At 37.9% G+C, this 12,706-nt stretch overlaps 1 pseudogene; it reads left to right on the forward strand.

The window, feature by feature from the left end:
• The first annotated feature begins 9,129 nt into the window (after nucleotides 1-9,129).
• On the forward strand, nucleotides 9,130-9,422 carry LOC109549032 (HIG1 domain family member 1C-like; annotated as a pseudogene).
• The last annotated feature ends 3,284 nt before the right edge of the window (nucleotides 9,423-12,706 follow it).

A 12,706-nucleotide genomic window follows, 5' to 3' on the forward strand; every position in this document is an offset into this window, starting at 1 on the left:
TAAAACCTGTCTGTTAGAGATGCACACTGAAGTATTTTCTGGTGAAGTGTTACGATAGGTGAAATTTGATTTAAAATATTCCAGCCCCGCTTGTCAAACTGTATGCTTTGGAATGGGATGGGGCGATAGATAACAAGATTGACAGGATGTTGATCATTATTAAACATGGGTGATGGGTACAGGGGATTCATCATACTCGCTCTCTACTTTTATATATTTTTGAAAATTCCCATAGTATGGATGGTGAGTTTATAGGTGATTAATCTCTTCTTTTTAGTATTTTCTAATTTTTTACTACAATGAATAAGTATTAGTTGTGCAACAATAAAATTTTTAAATATTTTAAAGTTATGTCCTATATTTTAAATGCATTCCCATTTCTAATAGAATTTGTTCATCTTTTATGTGCTCCTGCCAGTTATTCAGGTTTTGAGAAATGAATTTTGACATTATCAGGAAAGGTGCCATCTTCCATCACAAGGCAGTTTTGTTTTGGTTTTTGGTTTTGGTTTTTTTTGTGGTACGCGGGCCTCTCACTGTTATGGCCTCTCCCATTGCGGAGCACAGGCTCCGGACGCGCAGGCTTAGCGGCCATGGCTCACGGGCCCAGCCGCTCGGCGGCATGTGGGATCTTCCCGGACCGGGGCACGAACCCGTGTCCCCTGCATCGGCAGGTGGACTCTCAACCACTGTGCCACCAGGGAAGCCCTACAAGGCAGTTTTGAAGTTCAGTTGAGATCACATTTCTGAAAATGTAGTGTAGCCATCACAATATTATCCAAATGTATTGGTATTTGTTATTGACTTGCTTCTTGCTTTTCTTTCTGTTTTCTTTTTTCATATTACAATCCAAACTGTAAGCACATATACACAAATACATGCACTTTCACCTTATGTTCTTCTCCCTGAGATGCAACTAAAATCTCCTTTGAATAACTTCTAGATGCAGGGAAATTATCCTCAGATAACTTTTCATATTTCCCTTAAGAGTATCCCTATTAGAAATTGTCATGTTCTCCTCTCGAAAGAAAGCAGCACATTCTCAAGAGATAAATGTAAAATATCTTGGTGCATGGAAAATACTGAGGAGGAGTAGTAGTAATAATAATAATAATTTGCTTTCCTCTCCACGCCCTTCAGTTTCTCTCTTTCTGCTTCTTCCATTTGTCTCAAGGCTTATTGTTATTTCCCTGCCCCTATCCTCCTAGTTCTTCCAGGCATAATGGTCCATTTCATTGGGCCTATTAACTTGATTTCTTTGAGCCTTTTCCTCTGTTGCTTTCCTCTACTGATGTATCCATATATTCTTTTCCTCTTTCTACCTTTCCACTGCTAGACTTAGATAAAACTTCTTTACTAAAAAGAGCTATGGTTTAGGTGCTTTCTTCTTTATGCATATAGTTTCATTTGCAGCCATATTACCTGTCTTCCTTCACACCACCTCTATCAACAGAAATCTATTTTCTTTGTTTTTGGTCTCATTTCATTCACTGCACTACACAGTCTCATGTGGCTTAAAAAAAAAAATAACAGTCATTTGTTTTGGGCAGAGTAGCCAATTTATTTCTTTAATTTCCCATTTTATTTTTTGGTTTGAAACTGGCCTGTGTCCCTCTTACTTTGTTTTCACCAGTTACTTAGAGCCCACAGAGCCTACAGGGGACCCTTGGGGATTGTAAATCTAACTCCTTCATTCTAATGATGAGAAACCAGAAACCCATGTTTCCTGATTCCCGGTCCAATGCGGGAACTCTTCTCATGACACCTCAATTCATCATACATTTTAGTAGTCATAGTTTATATTTGCATAATACTATTGCCTTTGTAGTGACTTTCACATCTATCTTCTCATTTGCCTATAGTTTAAAAGCCACTCCTGAGCACTAACTTCTAATCGTATCAGCCACACCTTGGGATGCACCTGTGACTGCACCTCCTTACTCTAGGCCCTCAGGTAACAGCACAGAATCCTACACTGCATTTTCTTTAATGCTTTCTCACCTTGTTATATGCTCTATTATCATGGTAATATTCGCCTTCAGTTCTCTGTGGAAGCATTAAAAATGTGCATAATAGATATCCTTTTAAAATATTATCTTAATAAACAGCACTTGGGGTGGAGGGGAGCTGGATGAGTAAAGGAAGGGTATACTTCCTCCCAAACCAACCCACCAAGGACCTCCTGCAAAGAGCAATGACAACAATCTGGGTGAAGGAGGTTCACTTCAACAACAAAAGCGTAAGAGCCCGGATACTCCTAGATAGACCACACATTACCTTTCTGTGGCACCTCAGTGTTTCCTAAACCTTTTCACACACTGTCTCTTTTTTCTTCTCTGGGGTGCCCCTTTCTAGTCTACACATAATTCTTTTTCTTATATATATAAATTTATTTATTTTTAGCTGTGTTGGGTCTTCATTGCTGCACGAGCTTTCTCTAGTTGCGTTGAGCAGAGGCTGGTCTTCGTTGCGGTGCATGGCTTCTCATTTCGATGGCTTCTCTCATTGCCGAGCATGGACTCTAGGTGCATGGGCTTCAGTAGTTGTGGCTCGCGAGCTCTAGAGCGCAGGCTCAGTAGTTGTGGCGCGTGGGCTTAGTTGCTCCACGGCACGTGGGATCTTCCCGGACCAGGGCTTGAACACGTGTCCCCTGCATTGGCAGGCGGATTCTTAACCACTGCACCACCAGGGAAGCCCCTACACATAATTCTTTTTTCTAGAAATCAGTTACTTCCTTTTCTGCCAAACATGCAGCACTTTTTGCTTTGTTATTTTTTTCTCAGCCTGAGTCAGAAGGGACAGGGAGGAAAAATACAGCTTCAGGTCTGTTCCATAAGCCTGCAGAACCAGTAGGACCAGAAGTGGTATTTTTCACCTGGGTATTCTTAGTATCTTGCACTGCTCCTGCCACCTGCAGGTGCTCAGCGTGTGTAGAACGATGAAGAAATGAAAGACCTCAGTGGGATTTCCACTCTTCACACGTTCTCATGCAGCCCACCTCCCTCTAGAGTGTGTTGTTCTACCTGTTTAGGTAATTTACCAGTTGCTTTTAGACACATTTATCATTTAGACCATGTTGTCTTCATCTCACCAAGTATTGATTCTTAATACAACCCCCGAAGGAAAGCAGGGAACTTTACAGAAGTGGTTAAAAAAGAGAGAAATTAAGCCATTTGTTTAAAATCACATAACAAGTAGGTGACAAATCCTGAACTAAACAGAACTCAGGTCTCTGGCTGAAAGTTCAATGCTCTTTTCATTTCAACTACATTGCTTCTCAGGAATAATAAAGATTTCCATAGCACAGTCCACCTAATAAAATAATGGATGTGGAAATGGATCCATTGCACAGAAAGCATTTGACCACATGCCATCACGATCCTCCTTGGGTGTTTTGTTTATATACTTTAGTTGGGTGGCAAGCAGGTAGCACAACAGCTCTCAGAATGAATTGAGGCCACAGTTTTATGTGGCTGAATGTGTTGAGTCATTTCCCTTAGTTCACACTTCTCCCTCACTCTGTCTTCTAAGTTATTATCATGGCTTTAATCTCGCCTTTATTTTGACAGTTGGGATTTGTTTTAGCCGTTATCCAAATGAAATATTGATTCTCACTTATGAGCCCCTAATCCTTCCCCAATGGAATTGGCTATTTATTTGATACAATAGCTAAGTCAGTAGGATTAAAAACACTTTACAAAGACATTAAGGAGTTGTTTACAAAAACGACAGTTAATTTACAGAAAATAGAAACTGAAATTTGAGATGATTGCCGTCAGATTTCTCTAATATGTACTCAGCTCTTTTTCCCCTGTGATATAAATTAAAAGCCTTTTTTAAAAAGACTACTACCATTCAGGTGAAAAAAAAACCAGCCAAATCACTGAATTAGCTGGTAGACATGGCTTCTGGGCTCCAACTATTTTTATATTCTTTTGTAATATAGTCGTTATTTCTTCAGGGCTCTATAATGTTGTACTTAACTAATACCCAAGAAAGAAAACTATGTAATTTCATTATTTATTACTCCCTGATTTTAATCTTTTATTTGATAAAAACTCAGCTTGTTTTATATGTAAGTATTATTAGTAGCCTAAAAATGACATTTCTGAATGAACAGGACGAATCAATTTGGGGAACAGAGAATCAGGTAATCACTATCAGGGGAATTAGCAAATAGAAGGAGTCTGTCCAGCTGGAGGGTAGGCAGGTGGGTCGGCAACATGAAAATATTGGAGAAGCTTGTTGGAAGGACAAGACCTAACACAGTGGATCTTTACACTTGTAAAATATTTTGCTTCTTGCCTCCGCTTGAATGCCCCTTGTCATTTATTATGACTGGATTTATTGTTCCAATAGGGTTGTACCTAGTGTTTTGACCACAGTCAGAACAAACAAATCACTGGATCAAGCTGAAGGCTTAGATAAATTATATAGTAGGGATTCATGCTCAGATTTGCTCTATTGCCCTCTCAAATTTCTCTTACCATCAATCCATCCAACTGGTGTTCTCTGAAGGTCATCAGAGGTCAATATAATTTCAGTAAGGTTTTAACTGAAGGTGGCCTTAACGTTCAGTGACATTCAGCCATGTTTACAACTGAGAAGCCACTCCCCCTGTTGAATGGTCACCTTATACATGAGTCACCCAGCTTGTGTCCCATTTCCCAACAGCGCCCATGTTCTGATACATTAACCATTGATTTCCATAAGCCCAGCTCCCCCCAACACTGATGATCTGAAGAATCTGAATTATTTCCTTGTCTGCGTCAAAGCCATTTCATTTCTTGTCGTCACATTTTTGCTTTCATTGTTTCTATCTGGAATGTCCATATGTATCTACTTCATCTTCCATTTCATCATTCCATCACCTACATGCTCTACAGATTACCTATTATCAGAACTGATCTTAGCTGACTCTCCATCAAAGTGCTTTCCCCGAACTCACCCTGAAGTAACATTTTTCTCTGCTAAATCACTGCTTGTCCTACATTAGTGCATGGCTTCTCTAACTGTCATGAAATGGAGTAGATGGGGAGAAGATGGAACTTGAAACAAAATCTGCTCATTTAAGGCAGATTCTGGGAGAACAGGCCTGGCTGGAGGTGATGTACAGTCTAGATGATATTTTCAGAACCTGTAGATGGTAACAACCAAAAACCAGTGCAAACCCAGGCAAGCTGTCAGTGCAGGACCAAAAATTAGGTATTTCAAAGAGTGGATAAATCAACTTGGGGAACTGTGTTAGTAAATAGAAGGCAGACAGGCAGAGGTGTGGTACAAAACTATTGAGGAAAATGGCTGAGAGATAGCAAGACTGATGCATGGCCTAAATTGTTAAGAAATTAAGCCTATTACTGAGTCACTGAATCAATTATAGGGGCATAAGACAACATAAGAACATAGATGAGGTCAGGATTAGCAGCAAGGGTGAAATACTATTGAGTTCTGAAGTAATGAGCTAGAAATACTTAAAGCCTTCTTGCCAAAGGTGAATATAAAGGACATTTATTGGTTCTGGGTGAATTTCAGGTCTTTTGTTAAGAAGCCTAGAACAAAAATATTCTCTTCCTTTGAAAGTGAACAGTGAAGCATAAAATCCCAAATATAGCTGCAGGTTCCATCACCTACTGATTTGTGTATGGAGCATGAAAGGAAGGCTCAGAAACAAAAGCATATGGAAAAACGAAGGTGGCATTTGCTTGCAAAGAAATATGAGGAAGTCAACTTCAGAAGAAGTAGCCCAACAAAATAAAAAACAGGACCAGTCTTTTAAAGTAAACAAACAATATTATAAAGACTGTCAAGTGTGTTCATGGTGGCAAACAGCAATTTTATCATGGTTACCATACTCACGAAGTTCATGATATATCTTCAGACAATCGCCTTGTCGACAATAAAGTCATTTTTATTGAGTTAGCAATTTAAAGAAAATACTCAAAGTTTTATTTATTTGGGGGACTAGATAGAACCAGACAGACAGAGCCTTTTATTTTTTATTTATATCAGAGTGAAGTGTGAGGGTTTTTTTTTTTCTTTCTTCAGTGGTGGGATGTGGTACATGTGCTTACAATGGTGGCAGTGCCAGGTGTCACTTCTGCTTTTACAGTCCTTCCTGTGGTCATGTTTCCTGCCCATAGGGCACATTTGCCTACCTACATTTGCTTAACATTTTCTCAATCAGTATTATTCATTTTATATTTTACTTTGACTCATTTTATTTGCATAGATGTAACAAGAAATGTTGATTAATATGTAATTATCTCTTTGTATGGTTTTTTAATGGAACAATATGATACTAAGATTCAAGAGTTTACTTCTATCTGTAGGTTTGTAAGGCCCTATGGTTTGTTTTTTGGTTTTGGTTTTGGGTTTTTTTGCGGTACGCGGGGCTCTCACTGTTGTGGCCTCTCCCGTTGCGGAGCACAGGCTCCGGACGCGCAGGCTCAGCGGCCATGGCTCACAGGCCCAGCCGCTCCGCGGCATGTGGCATCCTCCCGGACCGGGGCACGAACCCATGTCCCCTGCATCGGCAGGCGGACTCTCAACCACTGCGCCACCAGGGAAGCCCAGGCCCTATGGTTTTAATTTATTTCTATGTGCTTACTAGTTCAGTTGAGAGCAGACTAATCCATCCAATTCATTCTACCTGATTCTGTCTACAGTACTTATAATTTTAAGGGTGTCCTTTTTATAAAAGATACTCAAGTTTCTTACTGTCCTTGTCCTGTCAAGAAGTGGCATCCTTTTCCACCTCCAAGGCTGAGTTCCCTAGTCCATAGAGCAAGTACCAGATCAGGTTCCTGAAGGATGCTGTAGGCATCACTTCTGCATGCAAAACATAGAACATGTTTTTATTACTGGGTCTGTCTTGTCTAATTAAATGGAATTTGTAGCATGGTAATGGTAAACATTTGATTTTTCCAATTATATTCAGGTAAAAAAGAAAACCAGTTCTTACTGAACCAATACAAATAACTACATTGTCATGAAAAGTAAAGGTCTTTATTAAAAGTAACTTTGGAGGGGGGGGAAGTAATTTTGTATAATGTTTAACCATTACAACTAATTTCATGAGTGTTTTAATAGACAAAGCCAAATGTAGCATAAGATTTTACAAAATCATTAACTCTATTTTTTCTTGGAAACTTATTAGTTTCAATTCTATATAAAGAATTTTCATAAGGTATATTTTTCTCAACACTGAGAATTCCAATTCGGAGTGTTCCATTTAGTTTTTACACAATTTAATCTTAAATTGAGGGTTAGAAATAGATTCAGAAGAAAAAAAGGGGTTCTCTCGTGTTCATTAAAATAAAAAATTAGATTAACCCCAACTAAATCACTTTATTAAGTCCCTTTAGTCCTAAGCAATTACTTCTTCTTTTACTGGTCTTGAGCTGTGCAGTCTACCTTCATGAATTCACCTGCTTCTACATAAAAGACTTGGAAGTCCTGACTCATTCACTTGGTATAGTTAGAATATTGTTTGTGAGAACAAGGTCAGCTCATTTGGGAGGCTGATATCCATGAGTCAGTTTCCTGTGGTATCAAGAGTATCTACCGCGTCTGGTACAGTTCTTACTGAAGCTCTTTTGACATTGCTTCTAGAGGCCTTTGTTTTAAAGAGAAAGAAGATGTTGATAACAAGACCAAAAAGTCTGGTTTATTTTGCGTCATAGTAAACAACCTCACAATGAAGGAGAATGAAATTCTCTTTTGAGGTATAATACAAATTCATTTAATAAAACTTTTATCAGTGAATGCCATAAAAGAACAAGCATATTAAGGACAATAAGAGAATTCTAATACATCTCTAGGGCCTTTAATTTACCCCATAAAGTATATATTATTACTGTCACCAGTTGATAAGGTTATTTTAAAAAAATTAATTGGTGGACAGTTATTATACCAGTCTTTGTACATGACCATAAATATGCCTCAATCCAACCTGAAAAGTACATAATTGTTGCAATGTAGCCACAGTAATTATAAATAATTATTGTGTTTAATTAATCTAGGACTATTTTTACTTGTTAGGTGTTCTTATATTGTGGGCTTGAAAAGCAGAACGACTCCCACTGGGAGTGTTGAGCTAATTAAGAATCTGGAGAATGCAAAATACCACCTTTATTTCTTATTTCTTCTTGTATATGGCTAGAAAGCAGATCTCTGGGGTTGCCCAGTGGTCATCTAGGAAACCTAGAGATATTGTATTCATAAAAAAAATCTTGGGCTTGCCTGGTGGCACAGTGGTTGAGAATCTGCCTGCTAATGCAGGGGTCATGGGTTCGAGCCCTGGTATGGGAGGATCCCACATGCCACAGAGCAACTAGGCCCGTGAGCCACAACTACTGATCCTGCGTGTCTGGAGCCTGTGCTACACAACAAGAGAGGCCGCGATAATGCGAGGCCCATGCACCGTGATGAAGAGTGGCCCCTGCTTGCCACAACTAGAGAAAGCCCTCACACAGAAACGAAGACCCAACACAGCCAAAAATAAATAAATAAACTCCTACCTGCAACATCTTCTCAAAAAAAAAAAAAAAACTTAATAGTCTGCTATTTTCAGTTGGAGGGTTAAATTTTGGAAAAGTAGTATCAAAAAGAGTGTCAACAATAGAGGTTGCAGAGTCAAGAGCCCTGCCATCAGGTAACCCCAGGTGGGCTCCCAACTTAGTTCAGCATCCCAGCTGCAGTGGTGCCACTCTGGGAAAGCACATCTCCTAAAAGGACAAGAATTTTTGCTAGCCCCCTACAACTCCACCCCAGCCTATTACACCCCTGCCCCCGCCTTGCCCTTGAATCTCTGTCCAGGGATCAGGTACTGGGGCTTAAGTTGGGAGCTGTCCTGTGAAGGGCAGAATTAAGTAAATTCATCTTCTTCTGAAGCCTTAAGTTTGATTGTGGCCCAGGTGGCACTACCCGTGATTTTCCAGCAGAGGTTGTGGAAACCTTGACCAGTAGCTACCGACCACTCCCCCAAGGGGTTTGTGAGACTGGGCTTTCCCATTGTCAATTAGTGGGAAAGTTCATGTAAATGTGTCCCTGCCTTAGACTGTACCGATATATGGGGCTTCTGTCTGTCAGAAGACAAACAGCAGGTGATGGGACACTTCAAAGAAAAAAATGTCTTCAGATAACAGTTGATGTGCAAATGATGGGGAAAGCCAATTATCCTAAACTAATCAGGAAATCGAGAGCTTCCCCTTTGGCCCCTGAGGGTTACCAGTTTTGTAACTATAGTGTCCAATGATCTTTACAAGTTAAAGTACAGAAGAGGTCAGAAAATGTTCATTCATTTTATTCACATGAGACTTTTTACCCAAGGATTAGTCATAGAAGCTTTGATTCTAGGTTTTCTCTATTCTGCAGGTAAGAATTACATTAGACCTCGATTCTTCAATGTGACTAAGAAATGAAGCTATTTTCTGGGAGCAGGAAGACAAGACAGTTCTGAACACAATTTTTTATGAACAATGAATTTTCAATATGTAACAACTTATACTGCATAAGTTATCAGATAGAATTCTCATAGCCTTGGTATATTAAATCTCAAAGTTTTAAGAAGTTAATTTCCAAATAAACAATCATAAATAGTCAACTTAAAGATATCCTTTGTTGGTGTCTTTCAGAATTTAGGACATAATTTTCTGACTTGTAAATTTTTTACTTTCTAGTTAATGGCAGAAAATAATCTGTATTATGCCAAAGCAATCTGAACATTAGAAGTTAGTTACATAATGGATGCAGAAAATTTTTCTATGTCTATGTTAAATGCCTCACACCATTCATCAGCTTAATGTTCTCCAAATAGGGCAAAGTAATTAAGGCTTTCTTAACTCCTTTTTATAATGACCAAAATGACATCGGAGGAGAATGGTCGTCCTGTTATTTAAAGTTGATTCACCACTCTTCACCTCACTCTTATATGGAAACATGACTGCTTTACCACAAAAATAAATATATCAGAGGATATAAATATGAGCGTAAGGTTTAAGCACCTAAGGACAATGAATAATAAAAGGCATAAAAAAAGCACCGCAATAAGAAACACTGATCATTAGAAACAGTGAGACAAAATGGTTATTAAAAATGAGATTTTGTTAAAGAGTATTCAAATACATAACAGAAGCAAAAACATTGAGTGTCTTGACTAAATGAAGAACCTTTGCTATCTGGAAGAGAGTAACTTTACTATTTTTATGAAGAGCATGCTAGTATACAAACATTGATTTATCATTTTATGAAAAAGAAAACCCAAATATTATTACTTTTCTTAGATCATCTATGTAAGATTTTGCAATAAGAGAGTCAAAAGCCCTTTTACATTTTATATATAAACTCATTAAATTAAAACAATTTAGTCAAAACATTGTAAACATTGTATTGCTCATTTAACCTCATTATATGCAAGTATCATGAACTATATAGTGAATAAAGTTTACTTGCCACAGATATTCTACAATTGTTATATACCCTCAGATTTGTATTTTAAAGTCTAATTTGGTATTATGGCAAACCATAACAATTTTACTATTTTTAAAAAGTTACTCCCTTTTTGCCTTGATAAACAAAAACACATTATCTTGCATGTGCTTTGCCTACATTCACACTGACTTGATTTCTTAAAATAGAAAAAGTGGGTGCACCAATAGGAGTTAAAGATATTTGTACATACTGTTAATTCTTTTATCTGGTAGTCATTCTATAACATATAAAAATAAGGGACAGGGATATATTAAAAATTTTGCTTGAGTATCCAGAGATTATTTGTTAATTATCTCAATGTAATATTAATCCAAGTTCTTAAAGTTAAGTGGTATATTAAAATTCAATTTATGCCGACCCATTACAGAGAAACAAAAATGTATGTTAAAATTTTGTTAGGTATGAAATTTGAAAAGTTTTTCCCAGAGTGTGTAATTTTGCCTAAACAACGTAATGATTTGTAGCCCTACCTCAAGTTCCAGGAATAAAACTTTTTAAAAGACAGTACTTACTATAATTCAATTTAGTTGAACCATAAAACCAACATGGGACATTTAGAGACTTCTGATTAATTAGGGTATGTTATAAATTAGAAAAAAATGCTAACATTAATTCTAACATTGTGATAAAAACAGGAAGAAAACATATGATTTATTTAGAACAAAACTATCAAGCCATATGCATTTATTCAAGAATTTCCCGTGATTAGAAATATTAGTAAGCTTCATTTTAATTCAATAGTAAAACCCTTCAAATTTTGTTTTAAAGTACCAAAGTCCTTAACATTATTTGATTCCTTTTACCCACCTGCCTTCCTTTGCTTTTTCTCATCTCACATAGCAGTGAAGTCCATTAATTCAACTCAAAACTAAACCTCTGTATTTTTTCCTCTGAGCTGTACACAGGTCAGCAAGTTAGTTTATATAGATATGCCAATGAAAACAGGAGCTTCATTAAATTTAAGAGATTGTTTACCCTAATTTATTAATTTTCTCCAAAGATGGTAAAATATATAAGAATTTGTCTAAAAGATATTTATATCACACAACAGAAGGTCATTATCAAATTCTGGGCCAGTGATGATTTTCTCCCTATTTGATTGTGTACCTTTATGTGCTGTTTGTTTATAGTCCTCATCCAGTCAGATGGTGGGTCAAGTTAGGGACATAATTGTTGAGATTTAGTCATACCTTATTGTTGGCATACTGAATATCCCTCACATCTTATTTTGACTCATTTTTATATTTCTGTGAGATTTTCCTGTTTTCTTTTGAGAGAAAGGAGAAAGTTATACACTCCAAACGCTTTAGAGTTTTCAGAAGGAGATGCCACTTCAGACAAGTTAAAAGCAACAATTCCCACTACAAAACGTACTCAGGCTCACGAAAAGCTTGGTTTAGACAAACCAAGCAAAACCCTCTCAAAAGTTAGAACTCTCCATTTTACAAGCCATGCAAAACTGTCTTCATTAGTTACTGCTACAACAGTGATTCAACTTGAGTGTGCAGGAGAATCACCTGGAAGGAAGGCTTATTAAAATACAGATTCCTTGACACTCAGTTGGCAATAAGTGCTTTAGTACATAAAGCCCAAGAATTTGCATTTCTCACAAGTTCCCAGGTAATGCTGATAACACTGGACCAAGGACTACTTTGAGAACCACTGTCCTAGAATGTTCACAGAATGACTGATTTTTGTGCCCAATTAATCTGCCAAAGATTTTGGAGAGAGAGAGAAAAAAATGAAAGAGTAGTAACACTTAAAAACAGACCACTTTAGGGCTTCCCTGGTGGCGCAGTGGTTGAGAGTCCACCTGCCAATGCAGGGGACACAGGTTCGTGCCCCTGTCCAGGAAAATCCCACATGCCATGGAGCGGATGGGCCCGTGAGCCATGGCCACTGAGCCTGCACATCCGGAGCCTGTGCTCCGCAACGGGAGAGGCCACAACAGTGAGAGGCCCGCGTACCGCAAAAACAAAAAACAAAAAACAAAAAACAAAAAAACAGACCACTTTAAAGGCTAATTAACCTTTTCTCATAAGAATAGGGAAAAACTTGAATTTCATTTCACATCCACAAAAAGCTTTACAATTTCATTCATGTGTCAGAAAGAAGCAGAGAACACGAAAGTTCACTGACCCACATCTCAAAGTGTGACTCTCCATTCCAATGAGTGCAAAAATTTTGAGCTCATGCTGTTGTGCAAAAAGAAAAA

This window comes from Tursiops truncatus, chromosome 3, assembly GCF_011762595.2.
Source record: "Tursiops truncatus isolate mTurTru1 chromosome 3, mTurTru1.mat.Y, whole genome shotgun sequence".
Classification (NCBI taxonomy): domain Eukaryota; kingdom Metazoa; phylum Chordata; class Mammalia; order Artiodactyla; family Delphinidae; genus Tursiops; species Tursiops truncatus.